At 41.3% G+C, this 25,491-nt stretch overlaps 1 protein-coding gene across 1 annotated transcript in view; it reads right to left on the bottom strand.

The window, feature by feature from the left end:
- LOC124774926 (mannose-P-dolichol utilization defect 1 protein homolog) overlaps nt 1-25,491 on the bottom strand; it is a 394,849-nt gene that overhangs the window by 316,177 nt on the left and 53,181 nt on the right. The gene's annotated exons all lie outside the window — the stretch shown is intronic.

Genomic DNA, 25,491 nt, shown 5'->3' with positions numbered 1-25,491 from the left:
ATGTCGCACGCGTGTTGTTGATTATGTCGAACAGGTTTGGGAGAGCTTTTCCTCTCGGTCCACAATAATCAACGCGACGTGACTCGCAAAACCGTGTCCAGGCTGGCCAGCTCACCAGCACTTGTCGTTAATCGGCAAGGCAGATTCGATCCGAGACAGGCTCACCTCCCGAATCCCGGAAGCGGTGCGTTAACGCGCTCGGCTATCCCGTATAGTCTAGACAGACTACGATCTTGCTGCTGTGGAATCCCGACACGTACTGGTAAATGTCTTTCCCTCTTACACGAGGCGTAATACGATCTTTTCACAAACAAATATCATTCAAATGCGATTTCTGAATGATAAACCTACTGCCTAATCTTTGCTTATACGCGGAACGTACATGGCATTATTCGTTATATTCTTCGTGTGTTTGCTCTGAAATGCTAATCATTTGTATTCCAACCATGTGCAAAATGCAAAGAGTAGGACATTGGCGCAAATACTGGCAGTGAAAATTTCAACCATCACCAGGATTCGAACCAGTTTAACTCCGAGTCGAGCGCCACCGCACTAGAATATGTGCAGCCAGCCCTCTGACAGAATACACGGATCTACCGTCCCGGCATCTCGGCTACGGACGTGGGTACATCCAAGCATGTACTTCATGCTATTTTGACATTCGTTGCATGCTGCCTTCACGGTGTTGCAATTTTAATGGCCGGCTATGTTTTTCCCACCGGTAAGGACCGTTTGTCTGACCCATGCCTAGTGCCACTAAATCGTTGCGTGCAAATCCAAAGTGCCTCGCTGAACTTTCACTATGCGTGCCGTCTGAGCGCTCATAAAGATTGAGAACTGCTGCATACGGATATACGGATTCTGTCTGCTCTCCACGACCTGTGGCCTCGACGAATTAGGATTTGAATGCACTTAGGTTTTTTTTAAGTACAGTGTGATCAAAAAGTCAGTATAAATTTGAAAACTGAATAAATCACGGAATAATGTAGATAGAAAGGTACAAATTGACACACATGCTTGGAATGACATGGGGTTTTATTAGAATAAAAAAAAGATACAAAAGTTCAAAAAATGTCCGACAGATGGCGCTTCATCTGATCAGAATATCAATAATTGGCATAACAAAGTAAGACAAAGCAAATATGATGTTCTGTACAGGAAATGCTCAATATGTCCACCATCATTCCTCAACAATAGCTGTAGTCGAGTTATAATGTTGTGAACAGCACTGTAAAGCATGTCCGGAGTTATGGTGAGGCATTGGCGTCGGATGTTGTTTTTCAGCATCCCTAGAGATGTCGGTCAATCACGATACACTTACGACTTCAGGTAACCCCAAAGCCAATAATCGCACGGATTGAGGTCTGGGGACCTGGGAGGCCAAGCATGACGAAAGTGGCGGCTGAGCACACGATCATCACCAATCGACGCGTGCAAGAGATCAAAAAAATGGTTCAAATGGCTCTGAGGACTATGGGACTTTACATCTGAGGTCATCAGTCTCCTAGAACTCAGAACTACTTAAACCTAACTAACCTAAGGACATCACACACATCCATGCCCGAGACAGGATTCGAACCTGCGACCGTAGCGCCGTCCTGCATAAACATCGTACGTTCCAGCAAGTTTTTATCAGCCAGGCTGGGGATGACGCAATTCTGTAACATATCGGCGTACCTCTCACCCGCCACGGTGGCAGTTTTGCTGTCCAGCGCCACCTGTCGGACATTTTGTGAACTTTGTTTTTTTTTTTCTTTGGTTCTAATAAAACCCCATGTCATTCCAAGCATGTGTGTCAATTTTTACCTCTCTATCTACATTGTTCCGTGGTTTATTAAGTGTTCAAATTTATACTGACTTTTTCATCATCTGGTATATTCTTTATGTTCCCATTGAAGATTATCCAATGATGATACGAAAAATAAGAATTGCTATGGACGAAAAAGCCGTTTCCTTTTCTACTTCCTCTTCGTCATACTAATGCTGCTGCTGCTATTAATACTACTACTAACGCAATGTGTTAGAAATAATATGCGCACAGAGGATGATGATGATGTTCCATGTACATGCAGTGCAGAATTCTTTCTAGGTGCGTTACTCCACGCAGTCCTCCGTGGAACAGGCATGTATGTAAAGTAGCTCCATCCTAAGCTTCACTGCAATCTCCGCGCAGCAGTATGTCAGTACTGATTTAAAGCTGTTCGCGTCCGGAAGAGAGGAAGTTACTTACGAAATGCTTGGTGGTTTTCTAGAGGCGTTTGGGCCTGGCCTACCTGTATAAAGCCAGGTCTTAAGACTGACGTACTTTCTGAGAAGATGAAACAAAATTTTCAGTACGGTGGATTAGTAAGTGAATGCGTAAGACCATTTATGGATCCTTCAATACGTCGAAGAGTTTCAGCATATGAAGTTCAACAAACCTTCAGCGCCACTTACGTATAATGACCTAGTGAATACAAAGGGGAAACATTATTAACGTTATATTTGATGAAGTACGAATACAAACCATCTTACTTAATTTTAACATACTCTAGTAACAGATTTTGAAACATATAAATTCCTTACTGATTCTGCAACGTGCACTCTGCAGAAGAAATATCGTTCATATTTTTTGGTACTAGCCTCCTTTCGCCCTAACCTAATTCCAGAGAGCCTCGAATCAATTGCTCTGCTTTCACCAGGGACCACGCTGGCTGTCAATATTGCGGTATCACGAAGGAAACCGTATCTACTAGCGCAGTCCATCAGTTTTAGCTGTACAGTTTAATACCATGACATTGTGAAACGGACAAAGTTCACATAATTTTCGCAATTTACTCCTTAACTTATTTCGCAGTATTCTAGTTCAAGAGCAGCGGTAATCTTCCGTACTGAACTGTGTGTTACACGAGGCTTCATAGTGGTCAAGGCATAATTCTACCAAAACTTTAGTTTAAGAAAAAGGCTTACACTAACTCTATGCGCCATTCGTTATCGGACTCCGACGTACAGAATGAAAACGAGTGTCCTTGAAGTTTTCGCCACGTGCAGTTCCCGTGTTTGATACGTGAATCTCATTACTTAGCACATCGGAAAAATACTTAATAACCATCGTCTTTTCGTACGTGAACCGATGAACTGACACTCTTACCAAATACTGGAACTGCTAGTTAGACCTCAATTCCTCGTTAAGCTCCTGCTGCGCATACATAAGACAGCAAACAGCACTGATTCCAAAATGGTTTCACAGCGAAGTCAGCTGCCAACAAACGAGAATTAAGAATTTACTTCTATTATTCTACGGACTAGAATGTTTAAAAATGCTTGTCGTCGCCATTTTTCCATTGAAGTGCAACGTACGATAACGGTAGCCCGTCTGTTGGTCTCTTGCTACTTCGGCGTTGCTTCCTCATTTTGTCTTCTGTGCCTCCACTCTCAATTGCACTTCGTTGGTCCGGAACAGAAACAGCTTTATGGTTCTATTGATTTAAAAATGACATTATTTTCGTGGGCTGCTTTTATAAAACGCAGCTGCTATGGCTGACTTATGGGATTTAAGGTAGATAATTGTATTTTGTGCAGAACGGTGCGGTTTCGATTTCAATGTTTTCTATTTTACTTAATGTGGTGGACACAAGTACATTCATACGTAGGTCGCATTACGTTGCGTTATTGAGAATACAATGTGTACCACCATCATCCCACTTTCTTTTCTACTATAGTGCGTGGGAAGAGTAACTAGACTATCGATAAGCCTCTATTTTCTATGATTTTACAGTCGTGGTCTCTTCGTGAAATATACTCCAGGAGGGCGTAATTTATTATTTGAGTATTCTTCGGACGTATGCTGCCGGAATTAAAAAAAAAATTTTTTTTTTTAAAGAAACGAGCCTCTTAGTGATGCATACCGCGTTGCTTTACGAGGGCGTGTTGAAAAGTAATTCCTCACAATTTTGTATGTGAAAACTCTTGAAGCTTTTTAATTAAAACAAACGATATTAACATTATAAATCTTCATTCTTCATGTTTACATATTTATTTCTCAACATAGTACTCGTGCGACTAACACATTTCTCCCAACGAGAGATCAATTTGCTGATACCTTCATTGTAAAATGTCTGACTTCGTTGACGAAGCCGCAACCTCACTTCTGCTTGCACCGCTTCATCAAAGTGGAGTCCTCGAAAGTGTTCTTTAAGTTCTGGAAACAGATGAAAATTGGATGTGGCCAAGTCGGGTCTGCATAGTGTATGATCTATGACTGTGAACGCAAGGTATCGGATTGCTGCAGATGTCGCAGCGCTCGTGTGTGATGTGGCACTGTGACGCTGATGGAGAAGGTGTTCCATGTGAGGACGAACTCTTCGAATTCGAAACTCGATAGTTAAGTTACACACTGCAGTGTTACACGCTACAATTCGGAGCCCTCTAGCGGCAGGGGGAAGCAAATATTCAGGCATGAACAATAAAGATGTAGAATGTTAATAACGTTTGTTTTATTTAAAAGCTTCAAGAGTTACCACAGAAAAAAATTGCAGGCATTCCTTTCCAACACTACCCCGTAGTACGGTATCGGTTATGTCCATAAATCTCATGTACTGACTAAATAAACTCATTACCAAACCGTCAGCTCCACTTCGAATCTTCTCTATTTTCCTTTTTTTCAACATTTTTTGTGACTAACATTTTATCGCACAGGTCTAGTGTTTCCACCAGATGCTTCATGACCGTTATCCTCCCAGTGACACAGAAAGTGGAGTTTCATCTAACAGCCGCGACGAGATACGCGCGCCTGTCCGTTACCAGGCGATGTTCTCGACAATACGAAGTTAGTGATGGTGCATTGTTCTAGGTTTCTCTTTGTGTAATAATGTTTCTGAGAAGTAACTGACGAAAAGTCACAGAGTAAAACAGAAGTGATTTCTGGCGTTCCCCAAGGTAGTGTTATAGGCCCTTTGCTGTTCCTTATCTGTATAAACGATTTGGGAGATAATCTGAGCAGCCGTCTTCGGTTGTTTGCAGATGACGCTGTCGTCTATCGACTAATAAAGTCATCAGAAGATCAAAACAAAGAGCAAAACGATTTAGAAAAAAATATCTGAATGGTGCGAAAGTGGCAGTTGACCCTGAATAACGAAAAGTGTGAGGTCATCCACATGAGTGCTAAAAAGTTCGGTTACACAATAAATCAGTCTAATCTAAAAGCCGTAAATTCAACTAAATACCTAGGTATTACAATTACGAATAACTTAAATTGGAATGGACACGGAGAAAATCTGGGGAAGGCTAACCAAAGACTTTGTTATATTGGCAGGACACTTAGAAAATGTAACAGACCTACTAAGGAGACTGCCTACACTACACTTGTTCGTCCTCTTTCAGAATACCGCTGCGCGGTGTGAGATCCTTACCAGATAGGACTGACAGAGTACATCGAGAAAGTTCAAAGAAAGGCAGCACGTTTTGTATTATCGCGAAATATTGGAGAGAGTGTCACAGAAATGATACAGGATTTGGGCTGTAAATCGTTAAAAGAAAGGCGTTTTTCGTTGCGACGGAATCTTCTCACGAAATTCCAATCAGCAACTTTCTCCTCGGAATGCGAAAATATTTTGTTGACACCGACCTACATAGGGAGGAACGATCACCACGATAAAATAAGGGAAATCAGAGCTCGTACGTAAAGATACAGGTGTTCATTCTTTCCGCGCGCTATGCGAGAATGGAATAATAGAGAACTGTGAAGGTAGTTCGATGAACCCTCTGCCAGGCACTTAAATGTGATTTGCAGAGTATCCATGTAGATGTATATGAAGTATCGCGAAGGTATGAGCCACTTGTTACTCGTTTATTTACCGCTACAGTCTGTGTTCTGACTCATGTTACTTTAGGTTGTATGTTTTCTTACCACCACGCGTGTAAGTTAAGCCTAAATTTTCTTCATAAACTAAAAACATTACGTAATAAAATCCAGATTGCTGCTACAGTAGTTTAATGATGATTTATTGTGCACGATCCATTTCTGCTAGACTGCCATCTTCAGACCAGCTGCAAAAGTTACATAACATTTTTTTTTAATTTTATTATAATGTTAGTCATATTTTTGGATATACAAATTTGGTACTTAAGTCCATATATCATAATCGCTGTCACTCTATATTGTATTAAAACTTGGTCCTCGAGGGCTTTACTGTGTTGGTGATGAAGCAGTGCAAGCAACGGTGAGACTGTTTCTTCATCAACAAAGTCGAACAGTCTACTGTGACGGTATCAGCAAACCGATCTCCAGTTGGGCGAAGTGTGTTCGAAGCCAGGGTGAGTATGTTGAAAACTGAATGCGTAGATATGAAGAATAAATACGTGAAGTGTTAATAAACCAGGTTTTATTTAAAATCTTTACGAGTTTTCTCATAAATTCGGAGGCATTACTTTTCAGCACGCCCTCGTACATACCACATTAGTTACTCTGAGACCCCTGTGTCATGATCGAGATGCAAAGGGCCCAGCAGTAAGTGCCTTCACCGTCTACTTCAGGCAACGCTAGATGTATCATTACATTTCGCCACGGCATTAATTGTCAACAAGTTGTATTGTGATCCTGCCGATGAAGAAGTTGTTCTTCTTCTGCTAACATTTCGTGGAACTGGAACTGTTGTCCCAAGTCTTGGATGGTGGTCTAAGCAGCCGTTTCCCTTGCAGTCATCCATGTTTCAAATTTTAATGAGTCTTGTGGGGTCCATCCTCTCCATATGGTTCTTCGAATTTCTTTTCCTTGTCTTCATCCATTTATTTGTATCTTGTATTCTACACTGTTCCCTTATCGATACATTTGTTCTCTTGTCCCACATGGTTACTCCTTGGATCTGTCTTACAAGGGGACCTTCCGATCTCGGAAATTCAGTTCGGGATGAGACTTCGCCTCGAAGGCGTCCACTCACAGAAGTTTTAAAAAGCACTATCCAGAAAATTCCGAGAGAAAGGGCTCTAAAGTTTTAAATGTAGCTTACACGTACCTCATATATGGACCGTAAGTAGTAGGGCAGAGATAAGTGAAGTTCTTCAGTGAGTAGTATGCTAGACTGTCATGAGGCCGATCTGGGTCCGATTTTACCAGCCGGTACGGTTTCATTTCGTTCTTTAATTGTTTTAAAAATTATAACAACTGTTAAATAAAGTTAATGAACTAAAGTATTATCAATTCAAACATAAACAATTTTATTTTGTTTATGTAATGGATGTCGCAGCTACTTAAAATGTGAATCACACCCATCAATGTTTTCTTTTTAAAAAGTTGAGTAATTTCAAATGCATTTTAATTGACGTAAATTAATCACCACTGTCACACAACTCTGGGTGGAGTTCCAATTACATAAAAATTTTTACAATATCATGGTCATTTGTCAGTTTTGTATTTTATACGCAAACACCAGAATGATAAATGTCATAAAAACATTGAAAAAAAAAAGAATTTTGTCATCTTGCGCAATTAATGAAGGACGACTGTCCAAAGGAAAAACGTTGTTTTAAAAGATCTGTTGAAAAACGCACTTCGTTGACATTCCTGAAAACGTCTCTTTCATCAGAAAGCCTGGAAGCATACCAGGCATGTCGGATCATTTCCTTAAAAGTTGTCGATGACATCTGATGTTGGTCTATTGATTGTTTTTTTTTATACTTTCTTCACGAGAATTTATTTTTCTTTAATTTTCAATAAGATAAGCACAATTTTGCGGAGGTTTGATCAAATTTCTTACTTGTCTATAACTACAAACGTCACATGGTTGGACAAGTGGATTACATTTCGGGGGAATCACTTTCATTGTACATGTTGGTGATTTTTCGTCATCCTGAAAGACTTCGTCGTATAATTCAGGCTTTGTTTATCCATCTCAAGAGTCAATAATAACAGAAGCCGTTCTTCACCCACATAAGATTTCAAACACCGATTGAGAAGGTCAGTATACAGTTCTGCCGTTGGCTTCCCAAATATGGAAAACGTTATTACAAAGCTTTTTTTTATAATTTTGCTCATTCTTTTACTGTTTTTTGAACTCTGGGACGAAAATTACCGTTTGCCTCTTGTAAACAAACACTTGAGGTAGGATGTTTTCAGACAGAGAGCATACTGAGCGGTATTATGTATGCATAGCTTTATTTATGTGTCTTTTGACGAAATTAGTTTTGCTTCTTTTGACGGCCAGAGTCCTTTTGTGCACGTACAGACACTAACATCCTGGAAAGAATAAACAACCAAAATTTGAAGTATTTTGTCACAGAATCGTAAAAATAGACAACAAAATGAATTTTTAAATACTCCGCAATAAATACCCATCTGATAAGTGCTGATAAGAAAATCTTAGTTGAAATTCGTTATTAGTTTTAACGTCTGGATTCGAAAAGTGACTGTAGCAGCCAAGATTTCTTCGATTGTCGCTGTTTCTTTTCCTGAAACAAATCTTGTCACTTTTCGCTGACGAATTCCGAGCTTATTTTTGAATCTATGAACATGTAGGATGGGTTATTAAACTCTATGGTAATAAGTATTGTCAACAAACCGTTCTTACGATATTTCCTTGCAGATTAAAGCTGTGTAACATGGATTCGGACCTGGAACTTTGCCTGTTTAGGTCTATTCTCTTACGGACTGAGGGAGTATGCGTGTATATAAATATCTATCAAAGAAGGCCTCTCCGCCATTTTTTAAAAAAACAATACAACGATATTGCAAAGCTTAACCATTATCAACTCATTCTTCAAATTATTTATATTAAGTGAAGAATTTTAAAGAAAGGTGGTAATACTAGTCCGTATCCGCAAGAATACATTTTTTTAACAAACAACACAAAACAAATTACTTCTTTCGGAACATTTTCGTTACGCTACGTTCATATCTTGTTTGAAATGGTTTCAAATTTAAATTAGGGAAATTAAACAGCAGAACTGCAACAACTATCGCAGGATATATGTTATCCTAAAACTAGAATTTCTTGTGTACTCCCTGAAAGTGAACAAGTAATACTGCTGTCCAGGCACGACTCACGACCGCCCTTACATTTTCGCTTCCGCTCTCTCCTTCCTTCTTACTTTACAAATAGATATTCTCCTGCACACCTTGATGGAAACAATGTTCTTATGTTATCAACATCGCGTATAGAAATTAAAAGGTTACAACTGAGTTTCAATCACACGCTACTTTCGCCATACAATTCTTTGCTGTTAAGTAAGAGAGCGCTCCCTGCTGTACAATAAGACATTTTTCTTCATTCATTCCCTCAAGAAGTAAACACTTACGTCACCAAGTCCTTGAACGGCAGCACAGTAAATGTCTCAGACCTGCACAAGGATAACAATGAAAGCAAGGTCAGGCAGCGAGGACTTCACAGTGGGCGCAAATCACACGATACAAGCTGCCTGATAGGGCCGCCAAGCATGCAAGTCGCTCTAGCTTAGGCGGTGAAATCACCACAGTGATTTCTTCCTCCTTACAAGGTCGAAACATCTGCTTGGTTTCATTCACTTGTCCAGCAACTAAGACGAAAATAGACGTGCCTGTGAGGCTAACTGAAGAATCCCAAAAAAGTGTGTTAGTATATCGTGACCTTGTCTTCCTTCCTAGTAAGTGTAATTTACTCACAAAGATCACTGATTGTAAAACCTTCGTATGGTATTTTTAAAGAAGAGCTGCACAAAAAAAATGCTCAACAAGCTCAATTAAGTGACACCCAATGGGCAGTTGTGGGTAATGTAGAGTCTTATTCTCAAATTTCCAAGCTGCTAATTACCAGTACGAGTAAAACATTTTATTCCTCCTCCAAATACATATCACTTGATGACCATGACTAAAATTATGAGGAATTTGTGCTTATGCAGATGTGAATCAATAATCGTTCTCTCAGCGAAGCATTCACGACCTTAGAGGGTAGTGGAGACAGCAAAATGATGTTTAGAAGATTTTTTGAGAGGGCATACTAGGAAATTCAGTGAATTTAGGTACTGTTGGGAAGTTTCCCCCTTCCGTCTTCGTTCACCATATTTACAATGGAATTAAATATTTTTTCTTCACCTGGCATCAAACACTGTATTCGCTGATTTGTTTGTTGAACTACGTCACCTTTGTTGCTAAAATTATGCGCTCACAAAACTATTCTTTGTTTACGTGGTTTCTCCCCATACACTTTTTCAAGCGTCTTTACTATGTTGCACAACTCATTTGTTAGGACGATTGCGGATCAATGTAGAATGTGCAATTTTCAAATTGTGTTCTAGAACATTCTAAAATAGTCTTCAACATTCGAGGATATTCATAAAGCTCGAGAATATTAAAGGACAATCTTGAATTTTTTCCCTTGAAAAATACATTGACGCGAAAAGGACAAAAGATGTCAAACGGGGGACCCAAGGGGAGCATCAGATATTAAAACCAGTCATTGGTGGTGACGAACGAACGAACGCACCCCCCCCCCCCCCCCCCCCCCCCCCCGCACACACACTTTAATTTTTACAGATACATACTGATGTATCGAGCTTTTCCTGATCACTTACAAAGGGGTGTGTGGGTACACTCCCAAAACACCCAGCCGTGCAATGAGACATTCACCTACAATCCTAATAACCAGTTCCACTTCAATTTCTACTGGGGCTTCATACGCCAACGACATAGTGAAGCAACCTAAGATAAAAATCCACCCTGAACACACCGTAGATGATTGAACATCGTTTATTAAGGTAACAACCGCGCTCGAAGCAGAAATATAAACAGTTAACTGACACTGTTAACTGACACTAGTCTCTCATGCATCGCTGAGTCAAGACATCGACCCGCCTGAAATATTCCATTTGCGTCCACTGGTTCCTGGTTCATCGTCTCAAAATAATTGGTTTGGAATCCTGTACCGTCAGTGTGATTTTGAGTCTGAAGGTTTGCATGTGTATCAATCTTCTCTCTGAAATCTTGAATCTCCTAACACCTAACAAGAAAACGTTGACTAGAACGGTATCATCTTTCCCACTACTGTTCTCTAATGCAATGGCCACTTGTGTGCAGTATTCAGACTTCTGGGAACTTAATATCTTAACAACCTCTTCAAATGGTTCAAATGGCTCTGAGCACTATGGGACTCAACTTCTTAGGTCATCAGTCCCCTAGAACTTAGAACTACTTAAACCTAATTAACCTAAGGACATCACACACATCCATGCCCGAGGCAGGATTCGAACCTGCGACCGTAGCGGTCACGCGGTTCCAGACTGAAGCGCCTAGAGCCGCACGGCCACACCGGCTGGCACAACCTCTTCCTTGCCTATTCAACTGCATCGTTATCAAATACAAGCCGCTCTTTAACAGATAAGGGGACGGAGTAAATACCTTATCAAATCTAGCAACGACAGTAAGTTATAGCCATATTGAAAACAACGTCAAGATCTATATCCCCGTAGCATATTCCACGAGGAACGAGGCAATACATGGCTAAAACTAATTTGCCATTAAGCACGCTACTTCCATTCCACTCGCGAAAATAGCGAGGGAAAAGGCTATCTGTGCGACTTGAATGGCGACCTTCTCAATCCTCTCTTGTCTGTATCGCCCCTTAAAGAAAATTAAAATGTGTATAATAGAACAGTTTTTCAGTCTGTCCCAAATGCACATTCTCTAAACTTAATCAAAAGCCTCCGGTGAGAACAATATCGTCTTTTTCCGTCTGTCCGCAAGTTCCCCGGCGATACCAATAGTAGCTCCATATAATTCAACAGCACACTTCTCAATTCCGTGCACGACAACTATCTCATCACAGTCACACTAGAATCCTGCGTGTTTATATATGTTGAATCTTACATCTAAGGTAACAGCAACCACCCATTTTTTACAATGCTACTTATTTATTTAAACGGCGCCGTTAACGGTTTCGAACCGACAGGTTCATCCAGGGCTCTGTAATACATCGTGTCTAAGATTGCATACCATCTTCTCGAGGCTACGTACTGTCCGATCATATACCCTCCAATACTACTCTCCGATCCCCACTTGACTTTCTAAATATCTCCTCTTTCTGCAGATATATTAGAAGAAAGTGCTCTAACTGGACTCTCCCCCACCACCAGCCACTCTAAAGCGGACTTTTGGTCTCTTGGCTCTGCATTCTCATGAACTCGAGCACACAGTAGTTTAGGCTTCCACTACTATTTAGCGGGACGAACAACTCGCTCGCTTCACTTGTTACTTATCAGTTCGCCACTACGTGTTTTGACAATGAAAAATGTGTTACAATTTGCTACATTTGTCGTCATCTCTCCTAGATATTGGCAGGTAATAGTTTCAATCTGTTCTTGAATAGCACAGTTGAAGGTTATGTTTGTGATCAAACCGTTTCATTTAGATGTTTGGTTTAAAATGTTTTGACTAACAAAATGGAGGCTATAGTTTCGTAAACTGGGCCCCCTGCAGTTGGTTAAAAGTATCCCTTACTTTTTGATGTTTAAAATCTGCCTGTTCTAGTACACACACTTATCATTTGGAATTATATAGCAGATTCAAGGAAGGTAACAGGGAAGCTTGCAGTCTGTGCAAAATGACTAACACAGTTCAGGAAAAGAAGATGAACGGGAAGGAAGCCTGTGAACAGTTTAATTTTCCTAAAACAACACTTATGAGGTTACACAACATTAAGTACGGTACTTCGGACGAAGCAGCAAAAACAAAATGCATACCTACAATTTTGGTTAAAGAGCTTGAAGAAGAGATGGTTTAGTGCTGTACTGCTTGGAAGCTTGTTTCTTTGGTCTTACTCGTGATGACTTGTGAAGACTGGTCGCACAGTTGGAAAACAGAAATAAAGCTGAACAATGTTTCAAGGGCGAAACTGCTGGGCAGAAGTGGTCTAGACTATTTCTTAAAAGTCACAAAACCAAATTGTCAGAAAGAGCCTGTAGCAGGGCTCTTTGGCTCAAGAAGGAAAACACAAATTATATTCCTCCTGGGAGATATTGTAGTATACCAGCTCTGAAACTAGGTCATGCTTCCTCCGACGTAATATTTTTTTTCCAATTTTGTTTAGAAGGACTCCCATTTTGACAACTATATTTGAAACTTCGGAGTGCAATGTTTTTGGAAATACTTCGTCATTGTCACTTTTAATTACATTTTCTGAGAGTATAATGTAAATGGTGCATCACATCACAAAGTAAATATTGAATGATTTTAAAATAGTTTTTTTAATATTTTCTATTTTTAAAAAATAAAAAATCGGGTCAGGTCTTGGGCACTTTCCTCTATCTAAATTAAATGTTAGGCTTCAGATAAAGCAGTTAAGTGGTGCCTCATTTGTGTTATCAAGGTCCTAGTGGCTGTACAATTACTTTAAGTTATTTAAAAATGCGCCTCTGCCACTACTAAAAATACATATTTATTCTATTACACGCATTTCGTTTATACTCATTTAAAACATCTTCAGCGGATTGAAACCAAACATATTTACAATTTTGGTTTTGGTTCTAAATCTACAACTTTTTTTTTACACTATTGAAGTTTTTAGTCATTCCATTTTCGGCTGCTTTGTTTAAATGCGCGTGCAAACGGTTAAAAGCAAATTTGACGAAAAAGCAGTAAGTGAAAAAAATCAGCAGCTTAAAAAAGCGAATTGTTTTTAGAACTAGAACGAAAATCGAAACTGTAAACATGTTTGATTCAAGATTCCTGATAGTGTTTTAAGTGAATACAACGAAACATGATAGAATAAATAGTTTAGTGGTTGCAAAGAACGATTTTTAGGTGGTGACTCTTGTTAAAATTTGTCCCGGAATTAAGAAGACCTTGCCGGCCGACGTGGCCGTGCGGTTAAAGGCGCTGCAGTCTGGAACCGCAAGACCGCTACGGTCGCAGGTTCGAATCCTGCCTCGGGCATGGATGTTTGTGATGTCCTTAGGTTAGTTAGGTTTAACTAGTTCTAAGTTCTAGGGGACTAATGGCCTCAGCAGTTGAGTCCCATAGTGCTCAGAGCCATTGGAACCATTTTGAAGAAGACCTTTACGCGATTTGTCTATATCCGCTTAAATGTTTATTCTTCTCGATATATCTTTAGTTACTTCGTGAATAACGCAGGTTATGTATTTTTTTCGTGATCTATGATAACTAAACCTGCAGAGTTGGTATTTGTTGAAGTGTGATATGCAAAATATACACAAGCGGCCACTTCTTTATCCTACTGCGGCGGCCTCGTTGACGACTACATAACTGACTACAACTGAGGTAACGACTCTGTGCCCAACGTTCTTTATCCTACGCTTCTGAAGGTGAACAAGAATGACCTACGTCTTAAAATAAAACTGCGATGTTAAAATTATGTAACTGAGAATGGTTTGAGAGCGCCGCCAAATATTATGGTCTCTGTGTGTTTTCAACAGAATTAATTAAGAACTTCAGTTTTAGTTTTGATGTAAGTCACAAATATACTCGTATTACTATATCAAAATGGCTCAAATGGCTCTGAGCACTATGGGACCTAACTTCTGAGGTCATCAGTCCCCTAGAACTTAGAACTACTTAAACCTAACTAACCTAAGGACAGCACACACATCCATGCCCGAGGCAGGATTCGAACCTGCGACCGTAAGGCAGGATTCGAACCTGCGACCGTAGCGGTCACGCGGTTCCAGACTGAAGCGCCTAGAACCGCTCGGCCACCCCGGCCGGCTATTACTATATCCTACCATATTTCGTGCAGTAGGTGGATGTAATTTGTTTGTCTCCAGCACTCCTTTCATTAGTATGCAAAGTAAATGAATTACTGCACACGAGTTCACGAAAAATTGCTCATCCTGTCCCGGTACAATGTTGACAACAACGAAAATTTCTGCCTTAGCGTTTGCTGGCTGAACAGCTGTGCATTACGATCCCAGCAGTAATATAAGAGGGACCATAGGTACCCTTTCCAGCTTTCATAGGCTCTGTAACGGATCTCTTCTTTAGGTTAAACCTAGCATAACAACTAACTCTTTCAAGAAAAGAAAGTAAGAGTGTGTGCGTGGACAAGTTGCATCATGAACAGTCTGTTACCAGTTATCAACATCTACAGATATGTTTGCCGTCATCCAGTTGATGCCGTAATCCACCTAAATGGTAGTGATCCTCTATCTATACCAAGCCGCCGTATAAAAGTAATAATGATGTTTTTATTGATAGGCACGAATAATAAATATTCGTTCTAAGAGTAAGACATTTCTGGCAATGACGTTGCACCACAAATGTGAAACCACGATCATCATACAGATTTCTATCATAATTGTAATTTGCTTTACTCCATTCATTCAAATGTTTGTTTCAAAAATTGTAGCTTCTTTCAGTTGCAACCGGTGAACAGCACACATTGTATTTTTTCCCGATTCGTTATTCCTTTCACGTTGGGGTTATTTCACCTTGTTCACGTCCTATTTTGTTGAAAACAGTACGTCTATGGCCTATTTTCGGTTAAAGGTATTAGGAAATGAGGGGAAGTTTTTATTTAAATGTTTCATGTTAAATGAGGGATTTTAAGAGTATGTCTGCACTTAATGCTCAAAGTGTTCCTCGGAGCACCATGGTTCGTTGAGTTTCTTCCGTGATGCACTCTAACTACCTGTGGAGAATCGTGAAGCTCTTTTCTCAATCTTCAGTGTCAGTCTGCTTAGTCCACTCGTTAACGGTTACAGAACACTGACAAATCACTCAGTTGCATGATGGTTTTGTAAGTGGGCGCCTGCATAGACGAATTGCTTATTCTTAGCCTCTTTCCAACGATTTTATCGGACACCGTCCATCCCCATAAATCCGTGTATATTCTAGTTCAATCTTAAAGAGCATACACAGATTTTATACGATAGTTACGATTCTAATGTTCTATTGCCAATAGTGTAGCCTAACTCTTTCTCTCTCTCTCCCTCCCCCCCCCCCTAAGAACAAGAACTTGAAATTTGGAGAGGGTGTTAATTTTATACTGTAGACTTCGCTTAAGAAGGAATTTTTCGAGGTTCCACCCCTAAGGAGATGAAATAGGGGAGATAGGGTTTTTGAAAATTAAGGCTGTTCTGAAGCTACACATACGAAAATTGTGTAGATTCTTAGTCATAAATAAAGAAATACGCGTTTCAGTATTCCTGGAAATTTAACGCCTGAAGGAGTGAAATAGTGAGTGATTTGTTTCAAATAAATCATTGTTAAAGAACTACTAAAGTATTTTTAAACTTACGTATACGAAAACTGGTATTTGAATTCTTAATTAGAATTTAAAAATATACGTGTTTCACTGTTTCTGGAAGTTAAACCCTCAAGGTAACGAAATAGGGGATGAAAGCTATTAAGAAAATATTTCATTACATTAAAAAAAATTTACAGCTAAATCTATGAAAACTGGTATTTCACTTCTCAGTTAGATATAAACAAATGTGTTTTAGTGGATGAAAGTGTCTATGGAAATATTAGCACAAGAATGCAAATGGCTTGATTAAAGAAAACCTTGGACTCTAGCTACCAGAATCGCTTTTTGGTCAGAAGCACATGCGAAAAAGACCATGCTTCTATGACCTTAATTAGCGTGAAAAGTTTTGAAGATGTTACAATTCGTGAACATCACAAAAATTCGATTAAAGAAAGAAAAAAAAACCAACTATACAGACCATCCAGTATACGCGAGCGAAGAACCAGGCGCTAAGCTAGTGACTAATATTTTCGTCTAATTATGCGCATTTAAATCACAGCAGGTAACGTAGAGCGTCAGGCGCTAGATAAACACATGCGTCCCTGGATTTTGCTACCATTTTCTGTGTGACTTCCATGTACACAACTGCGTCATCAGCATATTGTTTCGAAAGTACCTTGAAGTTGCCTCGAATTTCAGTGCACGAACTGCTGAATGGATCAGTAATCCTATCCGTTTCATTTTCAGAGGTTGCCAGTCCGTGTCGGACGCTGTAGACACTAAGTAGCCCGAAACAAGTAACATTTAAAAAAACGATTCTACTGCCGTTGACGTAAATTTCACTGAAGGACCACGAAGACAAGAGAAATAAGGGCTCGTACGGAGGTGGAAGAGGAAAGGAACTGATTAGTGGTAATACGAAGTGTCCTCCGCCATACACTATGCAGTGGCTTGCGGAGTGTGTCTGTGGGTGTAGGTACAAAATGTGCAAAATGTGTACCTACACCCACAGACACACTCCGCAAGCCACTGCATAGTGTATGGCGGTGTGTGTGTGTGTGTGTGCGCGCGCGCGCGCGCGCGCGCACACACACACACACACACACACACACACACACACACACACACACACACACACACACACACACACAGCCATACACTATGCAGTGGCTTGCGGAGTGTGTCTGTGGGTGTAGGTACAAAATGTGCAAATGTGTGTGTATGTGCGCGCGCGCGCACACACACACACACACACACACACACACACACACACACACACATTTTGTACCTACACCCACAGACACACTCCGCAAGCCACTGCATAGTGTATGGCGGAGGACACTTCGTATTACCACTAATCAGTTCCTTTCCTCTTCCACCTCCGTACGAGCCCTTATTTCTCTTGTCTTCGTGGTCCTTCAGTGAAATTTACGTCAACGGCAGTAGAATCGTTCTACAGTAAGTTTCAAATGCAGGTTCACTAAATTTCCTCAACAGTGTTCAGCAAAAAGAACGTCGTCTTCCATCCCGGTATTCTCACTTAAATTGACAAAGCCTCTCTGTAACACTCACGTGATGGTCGAACTTACTGCTAACAAATCTAGCAGTAAGGCCTTTCAATTGCTTCGGTGTTTTCCTTCAATCCGAGCAGGAGGAGGCCACAAACATTACATCAGTATTCAAGAATGGGTAGTACTACTTTTATGCGATCTCCTTCACAGATGAATCACACTTTCCTCACATTTCCCCCATAAAGCTGAGTCAACCATTCGCCTTCCCTACTACCGTCCTTACATGCTCGTTCCACTTCATATCGATTTCCAGCGTTAGGCTTAGAGTGTGAACCGGCGTGACTGTATCAAGCAGCATTAGAGGATTGTTTTTCCTACTCATCTGCATCAACTTACATTTTTGTGCATTTAGAGATAGCTGTCACCGAAGCTCCCCGACGCATGCCACCACCCTACCGTTGATGTTAACTATTATTCTCTCCCACATCTCAGTTGATATAACAAGAATATCTTCCTAAAGTTATGGTCACAATTCTTCGAATTTCCTTGGGGGAGGGGGTCGCGTATAGATCCTACTCCTAAGGTAGCTTCGGGTTAAAAAGAAGAGAACTGGTCAAAACTGGTGATGTTTGAGGCCTAGGAAAGAAATCAGATCTGGAGAAGGCCCTAACATTAGCTTCGCAGTCTGCAACGGCACATTACCTGCAGAAACCAGGTGTCCTCCAGTTATGGAAAACTGCAAACTGCACATGAAAGAAAAGTCTGCAGAATTGCATTATATCGATCCGAAGTCACAGTTACCGCCGGCGGAACTTCGTTTTAGAAAAAGGGCATTCTAAGGCGAAACAGTATACCAAACAGTCACCTTGCAGCTATGCAGAGGGCTTTCGTGGACAGCATTCAGGCTCTGTCCAAGTATTAACAATAGTTCTGCTTATTTATGTTGCCCGTGGAATGAAAATACGGCTCGTCAATGGGCGGTTCTTCCCAAGAATTCACTACCCCCGTTTTGTTTGTCTTCACTTGTTATCTGAATGCGAACTGTTATGGTGATTGTTCTCCTTCAAATTTTACATGTCTGCAGTATGTAAAATGAAAGTTTATATCATCATACAATAACGAACAATCTCTCCCGGAAAATCTGGCAATAGCTGTTTGGTTATGCGCTTCGTAAGAATGAAGCCGGAGTAGGCGTGCTTCTCGGCCGTCCTATAAGTTTACTTTTCGAAGAGAACAGGCTCGCTAAAGTTCATAAACCACAGTTTTAATCTGGTGTTTCAAGGGGGAATGCGATCACGACGCCTCAACAAGGAAAATACCGCAGCGCGCTGTTTGTGTATGCATTTTAAGGGAGAAGACCTGTGTCTCCTATTCCGCTGTTCCTACTTGTTTGTAACCGACAGCCCTGTTCCACAGGCATAAAAAATTACATATGGCTGCTACCATGCATCTCAGAAATTACCGTTCTTTTCGGACCATCCTGCAGTGGACATTCCTATACAGCACGTATACTTTGTTTGTGTGACGTGAAAAATTCGAGTCGTGGTAGGGGTGCCTGTGAAAAAACTAGGGAATTACACCAAAGATGCTTGGTTCATCGAGTCCAGAGAGAAAGACGGCCTTCCCAGTGTCTGTGTAGCTGCCGCATGTGCCCAGGCAGTTTGCGGACAAGGCCACCGCTCAAAGTTCCGGCACATGGGACAGCCGCCGCTCACCGTTCCACTTGCTGACTGCTCGCCCTATCCGCCAAAACTGGCGGCCTGTCTGCTGGGTTACTTCCCTCTGGCGTCAGGTGTCAGCAATTTCAAAGCAGAGCGTGTCCGTCAAAAAACGAGACTACAGCAAGTGGGAAAAACGCATTAAATTTAGCTGAAGATGCGAAAGCTATGTTGACAGCGCGGAATTGCTGGAAAAACTATCACAAGCCTTTCGACGACACTGCAACTCACTTGCGTCCGATGTAGACAACACCTGCACGGTTTAGAGGACAGGACAAGAGTTGGTGCCATCAGAAAGATACTTAATTGGGCCAGCCAGGTCGGCCGAAAGACTTCCGGAGGTCAGAAATCCACTGCGAAGGAGGGCCATCGGCACACTAAATTTAAGTCAACCTTAGACAACCGTGTACATTAACTTACACATTGACTATCTTCTTCAACAAGTTCTTACCGCAAGTTCGGCATACGGAAGGTTCAGTCAAGGATTTGCAAGTTATAAATGACGAACACAGTATTGCGTATCTTCCAAAGGATTAATTTGTCGAGTTAAGCAGTTTTCGGCTTACAAGGCCATCATCAGACTTTAACTGACTATCGTCATCAAAGTAGTTACAGTATTTGTAAACAATATTGGAAATTATGTTACTCATCCAGAGTGAGCACTAACACAGAGCAAATTTCATCTTTGACAATGGCGTAGTAATGCAATTATAAAGTTAATAATTGAACAGTAAATAAATATAAAGGAAACAAACCAGGGAAAAAATTAACGCTAAACTCGAAAAAATGGTGTCTTTACAGGCGTATCACAATTAATGGCGCACATACATACAGTTGAAATTACAAGATACTACAAACAAGGAAGTTTGGTAAACTTCAAAATGTATACCCGAAGATATATCGTCACTTCTTCCTCTTTGAAACAAATCTCTTCTACTGCAAGCTCTTTGTTTTCCGTATTTTAGGCAGTATGGATCTAAACAAGAAAAATTGTCTAGTAAACATGAGACCTCAAACGCATACGTTAAGAGCTATACGCACTTGTTCAGTAGAAGAGATGTGTTTCACAGTATCGAAGATGAAGTATCCATAGGTATTCAGATCCCATGTTCAGAGGGCTGTTTTGCTTCCAGTGTCATGTACTTTCAACTGTTTGCATTTATGCCATTCACTGTAATAGACTCTTTATAATAATCTGAATTAAATTAACAATTTCGAGTTCGGTGTTAATATTTTTCCTGGTTTGGTCTCTATATTTATGTACTGTTCAACTTTTAACTTTTTAACAGCATTACCCCGCCACTGTCGATGATGACATTTACTCTGCGTTCGTGCATCACTCTGGATGAGGAACATCTTTTCTAATATTGTCTACAGACATTGTAACTTCTTTGACGAAGATTGTTTGCCTGATGATGCCCTGTAAACCGAACACTGGTTAACTCAATAAATTAACCCCGTAGAACACACACAATATTGTGTTTTCCGGTGCCCATGTTTCCATTTATTTCTTCCCTCGCCGATTCTGCACAGGACCACCTCACTTCGTATCTTATCAGTCTACTTAATTTTCAGCAGACCTCCGCAACAGCATATTTGAAGCTTCAGCCTTGCTCCTTCCCGTTTCTCCAATAGTCCATGATTCACTCCCACACAATTCTATGCTCCAGATGTACATTATCAGAAATATCTCCCTCTAATTACGGCCCGTGTTTCAGCGTAGTAGACTGCCTTTAGCGAGGAAAGCTCTTTTTGCCTGTGAGTCTGCTTCTTACATCCTCGTTGCCTCGTATTTGACCAGAACGGCGCCTCTGCAGTGCCCCCAATATGTTTCAATGTCAGTCATGGACGGGACTGTGTTCTGTGTAGTTGTGGGCGCATTATGTCGGAGCTAAGCGGATCGTAGGCAAATTGCTGGAGCTTATAGTGGGCGCTTCTGTGACCAAGGTACAGAAGTGTTTAGTGGCACACAGGAAGAGTCGAAAAACATCAGCCGCCAAGTCACAAAGTGGACAAACGTGCGTGCTGAGTGATCGTGACGGACGTTCAATGAGAGGTCTTCCTCAGTTCATACAGGCGGTTGGCGGAGTTGGTGAAGGCGGAAAGCCTCGCTCGCGGGGTGGAATCTGAGCTAACTATTTGTAGTATCGTTCCCAGAACCTATCGCGGTCCTCTGGTTTGGAGCCGAGTGGAAGGCTTAAACGAGAGGCTCAGACGATTCTGCGGAGATCAGGGGTGCAAATTTCTCGACCTTCGCTATCGGGTGGAGAAATTTAGGGTCCCCCTGAATAGGTCAGGCGTGCACTACACGCAGGAAGCGGCTACAAGGATAGCGGAGTACGTGTGGAGTGCACATGTGGGTTTTTTAGGTTAGAGAATTCCCTCCCTAGGCTCCACAAGACGCCTCCTGAGACGCGGCAAAGTAGGAGTAGGCAAAATGCAACAGGGAATAACAATATTAATGTGCTAATAGTGAACTGCAGGAGCGTCTATAGAAAGGTCCCAGAACTGATCTCATTAATAAACCGTCACAATGCCAACATCGTACTAGGGACAGAAAGTTGGCTGAAACCAGATGTAAACAGTAATGAAATTCTAAACTCAGATTGGAATGTATACCGCAGAGACAGGCTGGACAGTGAAGGGGGAGGCGTGTTTATAGCGATAAGAAGTGCAATAGTATCGAAGGAAATTGACGGAGATCCGAAATGTGAAATAATTTGGGTGAAGGTCATGGTTAAAGCAGGCTCAGACATGGTAATTGGATGTCTCTATAGGCCCCCTGGATCAGCAGCTGTTGTGGCTGAGCACCTGAAGGATAATTTGGAAAATATTTCGAGTAGATTTCCCCACCATGTTATAGTTCTGGGTGGAGATTTTAATTTGCCGGATATAGACTGGGAGACTCAAACGTTCATAACGGGTGGCAGGGGCAAAGAATCCAGTGCAATTTTTAATTTTTTTTTTTAAGTGCTTTATCTGAAAACTACCTTGAGCAGTTAAACAGAGAACCGACTCCTGGCGATAACATATTAGACCTTCTGGTGACAAACAGACCCGAACTATTTGAAACAGTTAACGCAGAACAGGGAATCAGCGATCATAAAGCGGTTACTTCATCGATGATTTCAGCCGTAAATAGAGATATTAAGAAAGGTAGGAAGATCTTTCTGTTTAGCAAAAGTGACAAAAAGCAGATTACAGAGTACCTGATGGCTCAACACAAAAGTTTTGTCTCAAGTACAGATAGTGTTGAGGATCAGTAGACCAAGTTCAAAACCATCGTACAATATGCGTTAGATGAGAATGTGCCAAGCAAGATCGCAAGAGATGGAAAGGAGCCACCGAGGTACAACAACCGAGTTAGAAAACTGCTGCGGAAGCAAAGGGAACTTCACAGCAAACATAAACATAGCCAAAGCCTTGCAGATAAACAAAATTTACGCGAAGCGAAATGTAGTGTGAGGAGGGCTATGCGAGAGGCGTTCAATTAATTCGAAAGTAAATTTCTATGTACTGACCTGGCAGAAAATCCTATTTGGTCTTATGTCAAAGCGGTACGTGGATCAAAACAAAATGTCCAGACACTCTGTGACCAAAATGGTACTGAAACAGAGGATGACAGACTAAAGGCCGAAATACTAAATGTCTTTTTCCAAAATCGTTTCACAGAGGAAGACTGCACTGTAGTTCCTTCTCTAGATTGTCGCACAGATGACAAAATGGTAGATATCGAAATAGACGAGAGAGGGATAGAGAAACAATTAAAATCGCCGCTGGACCTGATGGGATACCAGTTCGATTTTACACAGAGTACGCTAAGGAACTTGCCCCCCTTCTTGCAGCGGTGTATCGTAGGTCTCTAGAAGAGCGTAGCGTTCCAAAAGATTGGAAAAGGGCACAGGTCATCCCCGTTTTCAAGAAGGGATGTCGAACAGATGTGCACAACTATAGGCCTATATCTCTAACGTCGATCAGTTGTAGAATTATGGAATACGTATTATGTCCGAGTATAATGACTTTTCTGGAGACTAGAAATCTACTCTGTAGGAATCAGATGGATTTCGAAAAAGACGATCGTGTGAAACCCAGGTCGCGCTATTCGTCCGCGAGACTCAGAGGGCCATAGACACGGGTTCCCAGGTAGATGCTGTGTTTCTTGACTTCCGCAAGGCGTTCGATACAGTTCCCCACAGTCGTTTAATGAACAAAGTAAGAGCATATGGACTATCAAACCAATTATGTGATTGGATTGAAGAGTTCCTAGATGACAGAACGCAGCAGGTCATTCTCAATGGAGAGAAATCTTCCCAAGTAAGAGTGATTTCAGGTGTGCCGCAGGGGAGTGTCGTAGGGCCGTTGCTATTCACAATATACATAAATGACCTTGTGGATGACATCGGAAGTTCACTGAGGCTGGTATATCGAGAGGTTGTAACAATGGAAAATTGTACTGAAATGCAGGAGGACCTGCAGCGAATTGACGCATGGTGCAGGGAATGGCAACTGAATCTCAGTTTAGACAAGTATAATGTGCTTCGAATACATAGAAAGAAAGATCCTTTACAATTTAGCTACAGTATAGCAGTTCAGCAACTGGAAGCAGTCAATTCCATAAATTGTCTGGGAGTAGGTATGACGAGTGATTTAAAATGGAATGACCATATAAAATTAATCGTCGGTAAAGCAGATGCCAGAATGAGATTCATTGGAAGAATCCTAAGGAAATGCAATCCGAAAACAAAGGAAGTAGGTTACAGTACGCTTGTTCGCCCACTGCTTGAATACTGCTCAGCAGTGTGGGATCCGTACCAGATAGGGTTGATAGAAGAGATAGAGAAGATCCAACGGAGAGCAGTGCGCTTCGTTACAGGATCATTTAGCAATCGCGAAAGCGTTACGGAGATGATAGATAAAATCCAGTGGAAAACTCTGCAGGAGAGACGCTCAGTAGCTCGGTACGGGCTTTTGTTGAAGTTTCGAGAACATACCTTCACCGAGGAGTCAAGCAGTATATTGCTCCCTCCTACGTATATCTCGCGAAGAGACCATGAGGATAAAATTAGATTAGAGCCCACACAGAGACTGGAATAGAAGGTAGAACCGATAGAGGTACTCAAGGTACCGTCCGCCACACACCGTCAGGTGCCTTGCGGAGTACGGATGTAGATGTAGGTGTAGATGTAGAGGATTCTTACGAAAAACAAGAGGGACCGTGTCAGCACAAAAACAACACGAAGGGAGCCCCATAACCTGGAATTTGTTGGGGGCGAGCTAGAATTCCATAATTACACAACACATTCAAATGCCCGTAACCGGAAAACCTGATGCCGAAGCCAAAAAACCTGGAGTATGGAGCACTGTAAGAAAGTAACTTGGTCGGATGAGCCTTCTTTCACACTGTTTACAACTGGGGCAGTCACATCATAGTATTCAATGGGCGCCATGGTTACAAGGTAATATTACTGCTGAGGATTATGTGACCATTTTCCCTCCCATGGAACAATGGTGATGTGTTTTCCAACACGACAGGGCTAGTTTTGCGAACACGAGGGTAAATTGTCGCAACTCTCCTGGCCACCAGTCACATCATCTCAATATTATTGACCTTGACAACCATACAGGACCTGCATTTATCCATTTCGAAACGACTGGAAGATGTTTTGAATCTCAACAGTTTTCCTACACCGTATTAGGCATAATAATGTGTTGTGATTTGGTGTTTACATATTTTTGCCCGCCCCTGTACCCTTGGTCTTCCATTCCTATAGTTCCATAGCTGACAATGATTTTTCTGAGAATTTCGAACATCATGTCGAACTCATTCTACAAGTCGACAAATCCTATGTGTCTTCTTAGATCTTGCCTCCATTATTAATCACTACACAAGAACTTCCTCTCTGGTGCCTTTACCTTTCCTAAATCCAAACTAATCATCATCTAACATATCCCCAATAGTGGTCGCCGGAAGGGTCACATCAGCATCAGTCATGGAGTTCTAAGTTCACACACAGTTCTATTAAATATGGTACAACGCGAGGCGACGAGTCACACGCCGATTGTCACGGAATCCGCGCATGCAGTGGTCAGTCCAACTTGTACGCTGGACTGTATAGC

This window comes from Schistocerca piceifrons, chromosome 2 (genome assembly GCF_021461385.2).
Source record: "Schistocerca piceifrons isolate TAMUIC-IGC-003096 chromosome 2, iqSchPice1.1, whole genome shotgun sequence".
Classification (NCBI taxonomy): domain Eukaryota; kingdom Metazoa; phylum Arthropoda; class Insecta; order Orthoptera; family Acrididae; genus Schistocerca; species Schistocerca piceifrons.
Note: the sequence above shows the minus strand (reverse complement) of the source record. Positions and strands in the feature narration are given on the sequence as shown.